This window comes from Aotus nancymaae, unplaced genomic scaffold, assembly GCF_030222135.1.
Source record: "Aotus nancymaae isolate 86718 unplaced genomic scaffold, 86718_ANA_hifiasm-v0.15.2.pri h1tg000062l, whole genome shotgun sequence".
Classification (NCBI taxonomy): domain Eukaryota; kingdom Metazoa; phylum Chordata; class Mammalia; order Primates; family Aotidae; genus Aotus; species Aotus nancymaae.
Genome location: NW_026988476.1, coordinates 26,433,884 through 26,448,184, shown reverse-complemented (window position 1 = coordinate 26,448,184; position 14,301 = coordinate 26,433,884).

Here is a 14,301-nt window from a genome sequence, read left to right as displayed (position 1 = left end):
TTTAAAAGTGAGCGTACAGCACTTTTTTTTCTGACCGATATTTTTTTTCTTATTTTAAACATCATTACTGTTATCTCTGATAATAAAGAAGCAGATGGCCATAATAAAGATTACAAAGTATATGCCATAAAACCATGAAAGTTCTGATAATCCCAGAGATAAACACTGCTTGGTTTATATTCATCCATATATTTTTTCAAAGCATGCTCTTATAGATCTTCAGAGTATATAAAAATTGAAATAAGAACATACATAATGCTATTTCCACATTGCCTTTTTGTTAACTTGAATCTTAGTAATGGACATCCCTTTATGTCAATGCATGTGCAGTTGCTTCCCTGTTTTATGTCACCATAGTATCCTATTATATGGCACTATCATGATTGTTTAATCTGCTATTGATATGCATTTGGGTTGTTTCCAATGTTTCCGAATGGCAGCAGTAATGAGTAAAATACTTGTTTCATAATCTTTGTGCATATCTGCAAGTGTTTCTGCAAAATAAATTCCTAAAAGGGGAATTGCTGGGTCAGGGACTATGCATATTTAATTTTGACACATACTGCCTGTCTTCTAAAAGGATCAAGCCAATTTATAGCCCCACCACTATTACATAAACTAGCCTCCCTTTTCCTCTTACATTTTTGCTAACACTTAGACCTACTAACTTTTAAAGCTTTACCGATCTGATTAACAAAGAAAGATAACTTATTTAAATTTCTTACATCTGGATTTATTGTTACATAAGTTATAAAGATATTATGGAAGGGATCACTAATGATAAAGTTACAAATAAGTAAATAAAGCAGTAATAAAAAAATTAGTAGTCTTTAAAGCTTTCTCTAAATTTCATAAACTTTCTTTAAGTTGAGACATCTAAATAATAGACCATCAAATAACAGTACAGATTACCAAGAGAGCAGTTTTATATTGGAAGCAGCATGCTCCTTCTTCAGTTTTCTGGGCTTAGGAAGTTGGATGTGTGTGTTCCGGTTCCTGCAAACTTCCTGACTTTTTACCCTCTCCCCCAGTCTCCCCACCTCCCAAAATGAAGTCCAGACATGAGTAGGCAGGTTTGAACATGATTTATGTGTATAAATAGCTTGCTGTTACTTTCTTCTAAAGATTAAGTTTTCTAGTTTCAGTTCATAGGGCTTTTGGAAAAGCATGGCTTCATTTCTAGTGATTTCAAATTAGGAAAACTGGACGGGTAAGGAGGAAGGAAAGAAGGAAAAAGCTGAAAACATTATTTTGGAGATTAGTAGCCAGAAAAAAAATTTTAGAATTGTTCAAATTATAGAAAATAACAAAAATTGAAAAATATTGGACAACACCATAATCTAATAATTGGTGTATTATAGTTTACTCTGAAATGTAATTTTTATCTCTCCAATTCCATAATTTCATTAAAGACAACATCATAATAGGACTAATTTATTTGTAAAATAAGTTTTAGTCTTATTATACTTGGCTTGATTATTTGCATAAAATGCAGCAAGAATAATCATTTGCCATACAGTCTTTCTCTATCTCTCTCTCTCTTTTTTTTTTTAAAGTTAGCTTTGCTGGAACGTTTTCTATAAGGAACCTAATATTAGACATTTTTTTAAATCCTCAAGCCCAGCCAAGAATATATCTGTGCCTGCAGATATCCATATAAATTGGGTGAATTCTTCTCTTTTTGAGATTCCAAGAAAACTTGGGGTTCCTGGACATGTCAGAAGGTGATATTCTTTATTTGTCATAGGTCAGGACCCTGTAAAGGCTAAAGTATAAGGCCAGTTTTTCCAAGCGGCTCTTATCAGCTGTATAAGTCAGCCTCATTTTTATAAGGCAATCTGAAAATACATCATTCCAGTCAGTGCCTGGGTAAAATAATCAGTGTCTCCAATTATGTTATGTTATAAAAGAAAACAAATTCTTATTGATTATGGGAAGAACTGTGTGGCCATAAATTTAGAATATTCACAAATAGCTTCCAAATTTTGGAGAATTTAGGTAGAGAGAAAGGAATTACATTTTAAATTTTGCTCACTAGAGTATACTTTACTCAATTGTTAAAAGTTATCAATAGCTTAAAGGAAAGTTTCTCTGACTGAAAAACAAAACAAAAAGAATCAGCAAATGTTTTAAACAAAGAGTCATAAAAGATTACTTCAGTCTTCTATTAATTCAGTCCATGCAATTAACTCCTGTTCTGCTTGTTCAGCAAACCACATGAATATATCAGAACTCCATGAAAATCCTGGAAGTTTTTCTCTCTATTCCAATAGCACAATCTCTAAATTTATCAGAAACTTATATTTATGAGTACTCCTCAGAGTTCTATAGCTGATTATAAACTACTGCATAAAAAGATCAAAGTAAATAACAACTGTGGGTGACAAAAGCCTTAGACCAGCCATGATTAAAGACACAACCAATGACAGCAGAAAGGGTCATGGCAGACAGGAGGCAGGAGTAGATTGCAGCTGCAGACAGAGCAGCATGCAGAGGCTTACATTATGAATTTTTAGCTCCAGATCAACTGCAAGAGCAAACCAGCAATCCTAAGAGGACCCACAGACCCTCTGAAGAAAGTGGACTGCTCCTGCAGGACCCAGGAGACATCCCAAATACCGTGAGTGCCCCAACGGCAGAAGTGGGAAAGGGAGACCCTCCTCTCCCGAATACATACCCCCACTGGAGAAGGTGAAGTTCTGTTTGTGGGAGAAGTTTCTGACTTGACTTGGAGCTGAGTCAAGTTAGAATGCCAAGTGAAATACAGGGGTAGAGGAAGTAGCAGAAAGGTCCTGGGAGCTTGCTGAGTCCCCAAACAACCCATTCCTGCTTGGAACCACAGGGATCCATCGGGAAGGTGGCCAGAGGAGCAGACAGTAAAACTCCAAAGGAAGAAGGAATTCTCTACCTGAAGTTTGTAACAATTTGTACAGGGCAAGAAACCTCATGGCCAGAACTTAGGGGAGGGTGCGAATCAGGCATGCAGACTTTACAGGCAGAGGAAGAACTAAAGCCCTTTTCTCTCACAGCTGGGAGGCAGATAGCCTCAGGCAGATTTTCAAGCCCATTGTCTGCTGCCTGGAAACAGACTCAGGGCTGTTAGGGGAGGAATAGTGGGAGTGAGACTGGCCCTTAAGTTTGCAGGGAGCTGGATGAAGCCTGTGACTTCTGGCTTTCCTCCACTTTTCCTGACAACCTGCATGACTCAGCAGAGGCAGCCATAATTCTTCCAGATACACAACTCCAATGACCTGGGAATCTAACCTCCATCCCCCACAGCAGCTGTAGCAAGACTCTCCCAAGGAGAGTCTGAGTTCAGACACGCCCAGCCCCGCCACCACCTGATGGTTCTTCTGTATCCATTCTTGTAGTGGAAGACAAAAGGCATATAATCTTGGAGGTTCTAGGGCCCTGACCACTGCCAGTCCCTCTCTGTGCTACTATCTCATGCTTTCTGGAAAATGCTACCTTCTGGCAGGAGGCCAACCGGCATAAAAATAGAGGATTAAACCACCAAAGCTAAGGACCCTCATGGAGTCCATTGCACCCTCCACCACTTCCACCAAAACAGGCACTGGTTCTATGGCTGAGAGACCCATAGATGGTTCACATCACAGGACTCTGTGCAGTCAACCCCCCCAGTACCAGCCTGGAGCCAGTAGACTCACTGGGTGACTAGGCCCAGAAGAGAGACAACAATCATTGCAGTTTGGCTCACAGGAAGCCACAGTCATAGGAAAAGGTGGAGACTACTACATCAAGGGAACACCCCACGGGACAAAAGAATCTGAACTACAGCCCTCAGTCCTAGACCTTCCCTCTGACAGAGCCTACCCAAATAAGAAGGAACCAGAAAAACAACACTGATAATATGACTAAACAAGTCTCTTCAACATGCTCCCAAAATCACAGTAGTTCACAAGAAGTGGATCCAAACAAGAAGAAATCCCTGATTTATCTGAAAAAGAATTCCGGATGTTAGTTATTAAGCTAATCAGGGAGGGACCAGAGAAAGGCAAAGCCCAAAGCAAGGAAATCAAAAAAGTGATGCAAAAGTGAAGGGAAAAATACTCATGAAAATAGATGTCTTAAAGAAAAAACAATCAGGCCTGGCGCAGTGGCTCACGCCTATAATCCCAGCACTTTGGGAGGCTGAGGCGGGTGGATCACAAGGTCAAGACATCGAGACCATCCTGGTCAACATGATGAAACCCCGTCTCTACTAAAAATACAAAAATTAGCTGGGCATGCTGGTGTACACCTGTAGTCCCAGCTACTCGGGAGGCTGAGGCAGGAGAATTGCCAGAAGGGGGAGGTTGTGGTGAGCCAAGATAGAGCCATTGCACTCTGGCCTGGGTAACAAGACCGAAACTCTGCCTCAAAAAAAAAAAAAAGAAAAAGAAAAAGAAAAAACAATAAAAAATTCTGAAAACTTTGGACACATTTTTAGAAATGTGAAATGCTCTGAAAAGTCTCAGCAATAGAATTCAACAAGTAGAAGAAAGAAATTCAGAGCTCAAAGACAAGGTCTTCAAATTAACCCAATCCAACAAAGACAAAGAAAAAAGAATTAGAAAATATGAATAAAGACTCCAAGAAGGAGGCTTGGTTTGGTCATTCTTAGGTTTGGTCATTTAACATAATCCCAAGAAGTCTGAGATTATGTTAAATGACATATTCTTGGGTTTGGTCATTTAACATAATCCCAGACTTCTTGGGATTATGTTAAATGACCAAACCTAAGAATAATTGGTATACTTGAGGAAGAAGAGAATTCTAAAAGCCTGGAAAACATATTTGGGAGAATAATCGAGGAAAACTTCCCTGGCCTTGAAAGAGATCTAGACATTCAAATACAAGAAGTACAAAGAACACCTGGGAAATTCACCACAAAATACATTCACCTAGGCAAACTGTCATCGGGTTATTTGAAGTCAAGACAAAGGAAAGAATCTTAAGAGCCGTGAGACAAAAGCACCAGGTAAACTATAAAGGAAAACCTGTTAGATTAACAGCAAATTTCTCAGCAGAAATGCTGCAAGCTAGAAGGGATTGGGGCCCTATCTTCAGCCTGCTCAAACAAAACAATTATCAGCCAAGAATTTTGTATCCAGTGAAACTAAGCATCATAGATGAAGAAAAGATACAGTTGTTTTCAGACAAACAAATGCTGCAAGAATTTGTCATTACCAATTACAAAGCCACCACTATAAGAACTGCTAAAAGAAGCTCTAAATCTTGAAACAAATCCTGGAAACACATCAAAACAGAACCTCTTTAAAGCATAAATCACACAGGACTTATAAAACAAAAATACAGGTTAAAAATTAAAAACAACAACAACAAAAACAAAGTACACAGGCAACGAAGAGCATGACAAAAGCAATGGTACCTCACATTTCAATAATAACATTGAATGTAAATGATCTAAATGCTCCACTTAAAAGATATAGAACTGCAGAATTGATAACAACTCACCAACCATCTGCTACCTTTAAGAGATTCGCCTAACACATAAGGACGCACATAAACTTAAAGTAAAGGGGTGGGAAAAGGCATTTCATGCAAATGGACATCAAAAGCAAGCAGGAGTAGCTATTCTTATATCAGACGAAACAAACTTTAAAGCAACAGAGGCCAAAAGAGACAAAGAGGGACAGTATATAATGGTAAAAGGCCTTGTTCAACAGGAAAATATCACAATCCTAAATATATATGCACCCAACACTGGCGCTCCCAAATTTATAAATCAATTACGAATAGTCTTAAGAAATGACATAGACAGCAACACAATAATAGTGGGGGACTTCAATACTCCACTGACAGGACTAGACAGGTCATAAAGAGAGAAAGTCAACAAAGAAACAATGAATTTCAACTATATCTTGGTGCAAATGGACTTAACAGATATATACAGAACATTTCATCCAATAACTGCAGAATATACACTCTATTCAACAGCTTATGGAATGTTCTCCAAGATAGACCATATGATAGGCTATAAAATGAGCCTCAATAAATTTAAGAAAATTGAAATTATATCAAGCACTCTCTCAGACCACAGTGGAATAAAATTGGAAAAGGAATCTTCAAAACCATGCAAATACATGGAAATCAAATAACCTGCTCCTGAATGAGCATTGGGTCAAAAATGACATGAAGATGAAAATTAAAACAATTTTTGAACTGAATGACAATAACAACACAACCTATCAAAACCTCTGGGATACAGCAAAGGCAGTGCTAAGAGGAAAGTTTATAACCCTAAAAACCTACATCAAAACGTCGGAAAGAGCACAGACAATCTAAGGTCACATGTCAAGGAACTAGAGAAGCAAAAATAAACCAAACCCAAACCCAGCAGAAGAAAGCAGATAACCAAAATTAGAGCAGAACTAAATGAAATTAGGACAAAAAAATACAAAAGATAAATGAAACAAAAAGCTGGTTTCTTGAAAGATAAATAAAATTGATAGACCATTTCGAAGATTAACCAAGAAAAGAAGAGAGAAAATCCAAATAACCTTATTAAGAAATTAAACAGGAGATATTACAACTGACACCACTGAAATACAAAGGATCATTCAAGGCTACTGTGAACACCTTTACGCACATAAACTGGAAAACCTAGAAGAGATAGATAAATTCCTGGAAAAATACAACCCTCTCATCTTAGGAAGAATTAGCCTGAACAGACCAATAACAAAAAAATTTTTATGTTGGTAATTTTAAAATTACCATTTAAAAATGCTCTAACCAAGATCAGAGTAGAACTAAATGAAATTAGAACAAAAAAATACAAAAGATAAATGAAACAAAAAATTGGTTTCTTGAAAAGATAAATAAAATTGATAGACCATTAGCAAGATTAACCAAGAAAAGAAGAGAGGAAATCCAAATATCCTCATTAAGAAATTAAACAGGTAAATGGTAATTTATTTTTTTACCAAAAATATCACATTGTATTTATCTTTTTTTTTTTTTACATCTCTTTTATTTACAGGCTCATTTTACCTTGCTTTATAAATAACTTTTGAATTAGACAAAAATTATTTCTTTTTAATACAAACATGTTATTTTTTAGAAAAATATTTTCCTGTAATTTTTTTTAAAAAGCTAGATGACCCATTCAATGAATATCTATGATTTAACTACAGATTCTAAATTATTATATATATACATTTATTTTATAAGCGTTTATGTTATATTAACATAATTAAGTTTTTTAAAAATTAATTTACCTAGATTATTATTATTATTATTTTTTGAGACAGAGTTTTGCTCGTTACCCAGGCTGGAGTGCAATGGCGCGATCTCGGCTCACCGTAATCTCTGCCTCATGGGTTCAGGCAATTCTCCTGCCTCAGCCTCCCGAGTAGCTGGGATTACAGGCACGCGCCACCATGCCCAGCTAATTTTTTGTATTTTTGGTAGAGACGGGGTTTCACCATGTTGACCAGGATGGTCTCGATATCTTGACCTCGTGATCCACCCGCCTCGGCCTCCCAAAGTGCTGAGATTACAGGCATGAGCCACTGCGCCCGGCTACCTAGATTACTTATGAAAACTGTGATAATCATCATTTAAAGTTATTTTCTTGTTAACCGTTTTTTATAGTCTGTGAATTTTAGTTGTTAACCTAAGTAAGAAACTTAAGGTTAAGTAAATGCGGATTTTTTTTCAATAACACAGGATTTAGCTATTTTTATTAAATCAATAATATTGTATGCCTATTTATCAAAAAATTACATGATAATCCTCTTTTGGACTTCTTTTATAGCTTTGTAACCTTCATGTCAAATCTTGACACCTGATAATATTTAGCACAACTAAATATAAAATCTCTTGGCCAATATATAGAAAAAACAATGTATGCTGACAATTCTGAAGCCATTCTAGTTTTATTTTACCAATTAACTAAGAGCCAGCTTATTTATTAAAAATTTACTTAGGTAATATGAACTTGAAAAGCATTTGGGCTTATTTACTTTATTTATGAATATTCCTTTATTTTTAAGCCAATTTGGTACCTTGGGGACACAACACATACCAAAACACATATATGTACATTTGCTCATACAGATAGAGATTCTATAGCTTTCACTTTGGAACTGCAGCCATGAGATATCAATACAAACTTACTGGTTTACAACAAAATGGTTGGATGCAAACAGTGGTTTTTATCTCAACACCAGTAGAAAGGTCTTCTAAACTAGAAAAAGTTACATTTTTTTTAAGCAAAAGCCACATGCTCTGATTTTTTACAAACTTTACCAAAACACATCTTATTCTCCCACTATTCTTAGTATTCTTAATTCCTAGTAAAAAACCTAGGATCACTTAATTTATCACAACGTGAGCGGGTGTAGCAGAGGTGGGAATGGTTAATGAGTACAAGAAAATAGAAAGAATGAATAAGACCTAGTATTTGATAGTACAATAGGATGACTATAGTCCAAATAAATTAACTGTTCATTTAGAAATAACTAAAAGAGTATAATTGGTTTATAACACACAGTATAAATGCTGAGGAGATGGATACCCCATTTTCTGTGATAAGATTATTGCACAATGCATGCCTATACCAAAATATCTCATGAATATATACGTATACCTACCATGTACCCACAAAAAATTAAAATAAAAAATAACATGACTTTAAGATTTTAAATTACTGGAGAGAATTTTGAAACTAAAGTTACCAAATTAATCTTACCAAAGAGTACTAAAGTCATGTGAACTGAAAAGACTCTGAGTTAGCTTCTATTAGTCTGATAAATGCTTACTTTTTAAAAGCCAATTAATTAGAGCTCTTTCACCGACTTGGCAGTAAAACATTATTTCTACATGACACATGTAAACATATAGATGTAACAAACCCAGAGGTGAATATTACAGATTTAAAATTGGTCATGAAACATTATTTCTACATGACACATGTAAATATATAGACATAACAAACCCAGAGGTGAATATTACAGATTTAAAATTTTTCGTTTACCTGTTTTCAAAAGTTTCTCTTCCCTACTTTAGACTATTAATCTCTCAATTATCTGTTCCATGTCCTAAACAATTGTTAAATAGGCAACTCTAAATTTGCATCTCCAAAGACATGATTTAGGTGAAGCAAAGTAGAAAATGTACATCTCAAAGTCACAGACAAAAATCTAAACAAAGGCAAGGTCTGTTATGTAAACTTTAAGCCACTGTCTTTCCCCTAGGTAAATTTTCTAGTGCTTTAGGTGCAGAGACAGAGATGCCCTTACAAAATGGAGATTTCCTTTAAAGATATACATTACCCTTACAAAGAGTTTTATTAAAGTGACTTAGTTTGAAAGGTGGAGGTTTCAATTTAGCTTGATTAGATTACTGGCTTTAGGGTTGAGCCCTTTAAGAAATAGGGTCAAGAAAGCAGGTACAATTTTCTAATCTAATGAGCTGAAACACCACAAAGAAATTGCCTGCCCTTTATCGTCATAGAAGCAGGAAAACTCACCTTCCTTGTAGGAAGTGAGTAAACCTCCAGAAAAAGAGCTGTAGAGCGAAGCAAACCTTAGATCTCAAGCAAACTTTGGGAGATCAGGGGTTCTCCGGAGCGGGCACCTCTCAGACATCAGCAAATTGTCCTACTGGTTTTAGCAAACAAGCTGGTATCAAGCACCACTGGGAGATTTGTCAAAGGTCAGGGCCATCTCCACCCGGAGTCCCTTCATGGTCACCAATTCGTAAACCAAAAATATGAGACAGTTCTCAATCAATTTAGAAGTTTATTTTGCCAAGGTTAAGGACATGACTGGGAGAAAGAAAACACAGAATCACAGAAACAGCCTGTGGTCTGTGCCTTTCTCCAAAAATGAATTTGAGGGTTTTAATATTTAAAGGGGAAAAGTGGGGTGGAGGAGTCGGAGGGAGAGTATGGTCATCCACATATTGCAAGAGAAAAGGAGCAGGTAGAGGAATAATCAATGATGCATTTGTATCATGATCTGTAAATCGGCACTTTATATAAGATAAGGTGTACATGCCTGTGGAGATATTTAACCTTTTATCTGCTTCAGAACAAAAAGAAGGGCAGCTTCTTGCATGACTCAGTTGTGATCTTAATTTTTTCCCGTTGGCATAGTGAATTGGGGTCCTGAGTTTTTATTTTCCTTTCACACTGTGTTATAGGATTTTTGCATTTTAAGTGTGGCTGGATATTGCGAAATTGTTTTTGAAAGAAGTTGTACCAATTCACACTCTCACTGGTATATACAGGGCTTTTCCTCACTCTATCAAAGGAAGCTCTTTAAAAATTAGCAATCCTACAATTACTATGCATGATACAACTGTACTGAGGACATGGATTTTAAATGAAAGATGCAAATTACATAAATTGGAAGCTGTTTGGACCCCTCCAGGTGGAGTCAAGTCAGCCCCATTGATATGAGTTTCCCTTTCTGGTGATACACCACTTGTCTCCGTTCACACAAAGACTTCTGTGAACCACCCGACTTCGGCAATTCTACCCCAAATCACTGTCTCTGATGGAGGTGATGGTCCCAAGACCACTTAAGTGCCATACCAAAACTGCTTTGTAGCACATTTCCCATTCTAAAGCTTGAGCTTACCCCCAAGTTATTAACAGAATCATCTTATGTTGCCCCTGAATTATCCACTGTTCTGACTAAGCCACTGATTGCCCAAAGAGATGATATCACATTCACTGTCACTAATCATAACGCTATCTTTGGATTATCGAACTTCTCCAGCAAAGCACTCACAGCATTTTAATGTACCTTATCTCGTTTAACTGCATCTCAGCTTGCTGAGGAGGGAAAGGTGTTGTTGAGACTCTGCGGAGATATAAGGAGAGGTCTTGATATCCTCTATAACAGCCATCAAAGCAAGGTCCTGTGCCAGAGTCCCAGAATAAATCAAGATGGAGCCAAAGAAACTAGGTGATGAAACTCTTTAAAAATCTATCAAATGATATTTCTTTCTTAAGTCTCTTTTGGATTTCCTCAGAATCTGTAGGTGACCTTTAAAAATGCAGCATCAGGGCAAAAGTGGGCTCTGAGATGCTAGATCTCCTTCCAGTGGGTGTTAGTGAGGCTGGCAGATGGTTCCATGCTCCCGTCTGGCTCGTCATAAATCTAGACAGAGCTGAGAGCACAGGTGCCCAGAGTCTTTTAACCCATGAATAAAGGAATCACAAAGTTGGGTGAGGATGATTAGGGAGGGAGAGCAGGTGGCAGTGGGAAAGACAAATTTGGCAGTTTTAACCCTGTCACCAGCTGGACAGGTACACGATTCCGATGTGTTAAAGCACGCCCTTTGGAGTATTTGTGGAGGTAAATTTTCATTAGTCTTCCTTGGAATTCACAGGCTCAATTCAGGTAGTGCAGTGGGTGTTTGGGTGAGAAACCCCACAGGTCTGAGAGGGACTGTCTACTGTTTATGGGACAGTAACATAGCAGTGAGAAGCTTGGTTTTAATTCCAGAGAATAACAGAAAGGTGCCTGTTGGCTGTTCTGAGCTCTTCTGTCAGAAAACTGCCTTTGAAAGGACTCTGTCAACCCACCTGGATGTCCCAGAGCTGACCCCAGCTAGGGAATCCTCAGAGCCCCACTCTGCCCTGAGGTGATCTTTCCCTAGTGGAACCAGCCCCTGACATAAGAGCCCCACGGGGTGGGTCCTGAAGTTTTTGTACCATCCAAGGCCTGCCCAGCCTGAAACAGCGTGACAGTCAATACTGTCCAAATCCTTTAAGCTTCCACAGATCTCCAGGAGAGGGACAGGAAAAAGGGAGAGAGAGAGAGTCCTTTCTGTGTCTTGAGTTATGCTAGGAGTACATATAATATGCATAACTTCAATCGTGGTAGATACTGATTTAGCCGTTTTGCAAAGGGGGAACTTGAGGATCAGAGAGGTTAAATAACTTGCCCAGAGTCACAGAGCTCTGTAGTGTCTATATAGATATGTGTTGTTTTTTTCCTGCCCAGCATCCCTTTGTCCTTAATATCCTTAAAGCGCCATCTTTGCTGAATTTGAATGAGATCATTCCTTCCCTCTCCCGGCCCCCTACCCACGAGTATACATGTGACTTAGAACTGACCAATCAGCAGCCTCACCAAGACCTGTGTTTTAACTCTCAGCAAAGAGACCCTCTTCTTCTTCCATTTATCATGTGAGTATGGAGCTGCTGAGGAAGCACTGTTCTCAGAATGAGGCCAATAGAGAAATCACTGGAACAGAAAGAGAGAAGGAAATAGATTTCCAACGATGTCCTTTGAGTACCTGGATGTAGCTGTGTCTGAAAGCAAAATACGTGCCTGGATTTTTCAGCTATTAGTTTAGCCAGTGGGTCCTTACTTTTACTACTTTGGTTAATGCACTAAGAAGCTGGAATTTGAGCCTAGCTTTGTCTGACTCCAAAGCCAGTGTTCTTCTGACTATACAGAAGAGCTTCCCCCCAAAATTAGCATTCACTGAGCCTGTATTTTCCTAAGGCCTGGCCTCACAAGTCAAGTTGCAGGTTTCAAGGTGCGGAACAAATCACAATGCAGCCATGCAGTTGAAGACATTTGTAGGACTGGTCCACTGCAAATGTCTCCCCTCCCCAACAGATACACACTCTCACACACACTGTCACACACACACATATGGCTCTGAGGTTGGTGGGAAAGAAGCTCCCCTTGGCATCTGAGCCCATTCATACTCTGGAGTCTTGGGCTGTGTTGCAACCTACCAAGCTGTAGTGGGTAGTGAGGTCCCTTGAAGGTGCTGGCCAAGATCTGTCCAGTTGTACATGTATGCTGGGATACTAAGTACTCCCAGGGGGGTGGCAGGGCACCAGCTGTTGTCACAATGTTCCTGGGAAAACATTGTTTAGTCAGCTTAGGTTGCCATAATGAAATAGCATAGATTGTGTGGCTTAAACAACAAAAAATTTACTTTCTCACAGTTCTGGAGATTGGAAGTCCAAGATCAAGTTGCCAGAAGAGTAACTTTTTTTTGCAGGTGGCCAGCATTTCACTGTGTGCTCATATGACCCGTTCTTGTACACTCAGAGAGTAAACAAGCTCTCTGGTGTCTCTTAAGGACACTAATCCTATTAGATCAGAGCCCTATCCTATGGCCTCATTCAACCTCAGTTACTACTCTAAAGGCCCTATATTCAATTACAGTCATATCAGGGGTCAGGGCTTCAGTGTAGGAGTTTTTGGGAAGTGGGAGAGACACAAACATTCAATCTACAACAGAGATACACTGGAAACGTAATCACAGGAGATGTGGAGAAATGTCAGAAAGAATATTCAGGGGAGTCTACAGGCAGTTGAGGCTGCTTCACAGAGCTTAGGCTTAGGTAGTTTGCAGTGATCAAGATAGATATTTTCTGGACCTGTGCTTCTTTGCTGTTTCATGACAGGACAAACATTGGCTTTTCCTCTTTTGTTTTGCTGGCAATGTATGTTGGGGCTTCCTGGTTTCGAGATAAATTCATGTGTTAAGGTTTGTGGTATCACAGCTGGGAAAGCTAAATTAGTTAATTGAAAAATGAAAAATAGGAAAATTAAACCAGCAATTCTCCAAACATATTGAGCCAATTTAAAACCCAGGTTAACACTGATTTATTGTTTTAATAAGATGCCTATGTAAGGAAAAATGACTGGTCTGCAACATAAATAAACATGGGAATGTGTTTATTTGGCTGCAATATCCAGGAGCAACAGGGCAAATGACTCCTTAAGTTTTTTGCATTTTTTCCCTTATCTTTAAAACCCCTGGGCCTTCAATGTTATTCTTAGTCAAGACCAGTGTCCACAAAATAATGCAAATCTTCTGAGCTCCCCCTTCACCAAAAAGGACTCATGAAGCCATCTCAGAGCTCAGATGAGGGTATGGGGCAGACACTGCCTTTCAACTCTCCAGACAGGACAGTGCCATGGCTGGAAGAGAAAGCCTGCTAAGAAGAGGCCAAGTGGAAGGACAGCTGGACCTGCCTCCAAGCCCAGCACCAGCCCTAGCAGGATTCACCTTGTCAGTACAAGGTGTCCCCACAGGGGGCTGAAGCTCCAGGAAACAGTGGCATCCCTTCCTCCTTTATGAGTCTAATTCATTTCAAGTTCAGAGAGCTTGGTCAGCTCCCCTTGGCCTTTCAAGCCGATCCTTATGCAGGGGCTTTGGGACTTCTCATTGAACATCCTGGAACAGGTGGCCATGGGAAGCTATGTGCACTTCCATCTGATGACAAGGCCCAAGGAAAAGTGCTCAAAACTCATAGCCAAGTTCCAGTTGTTACAAGCCTAACCCACAGCC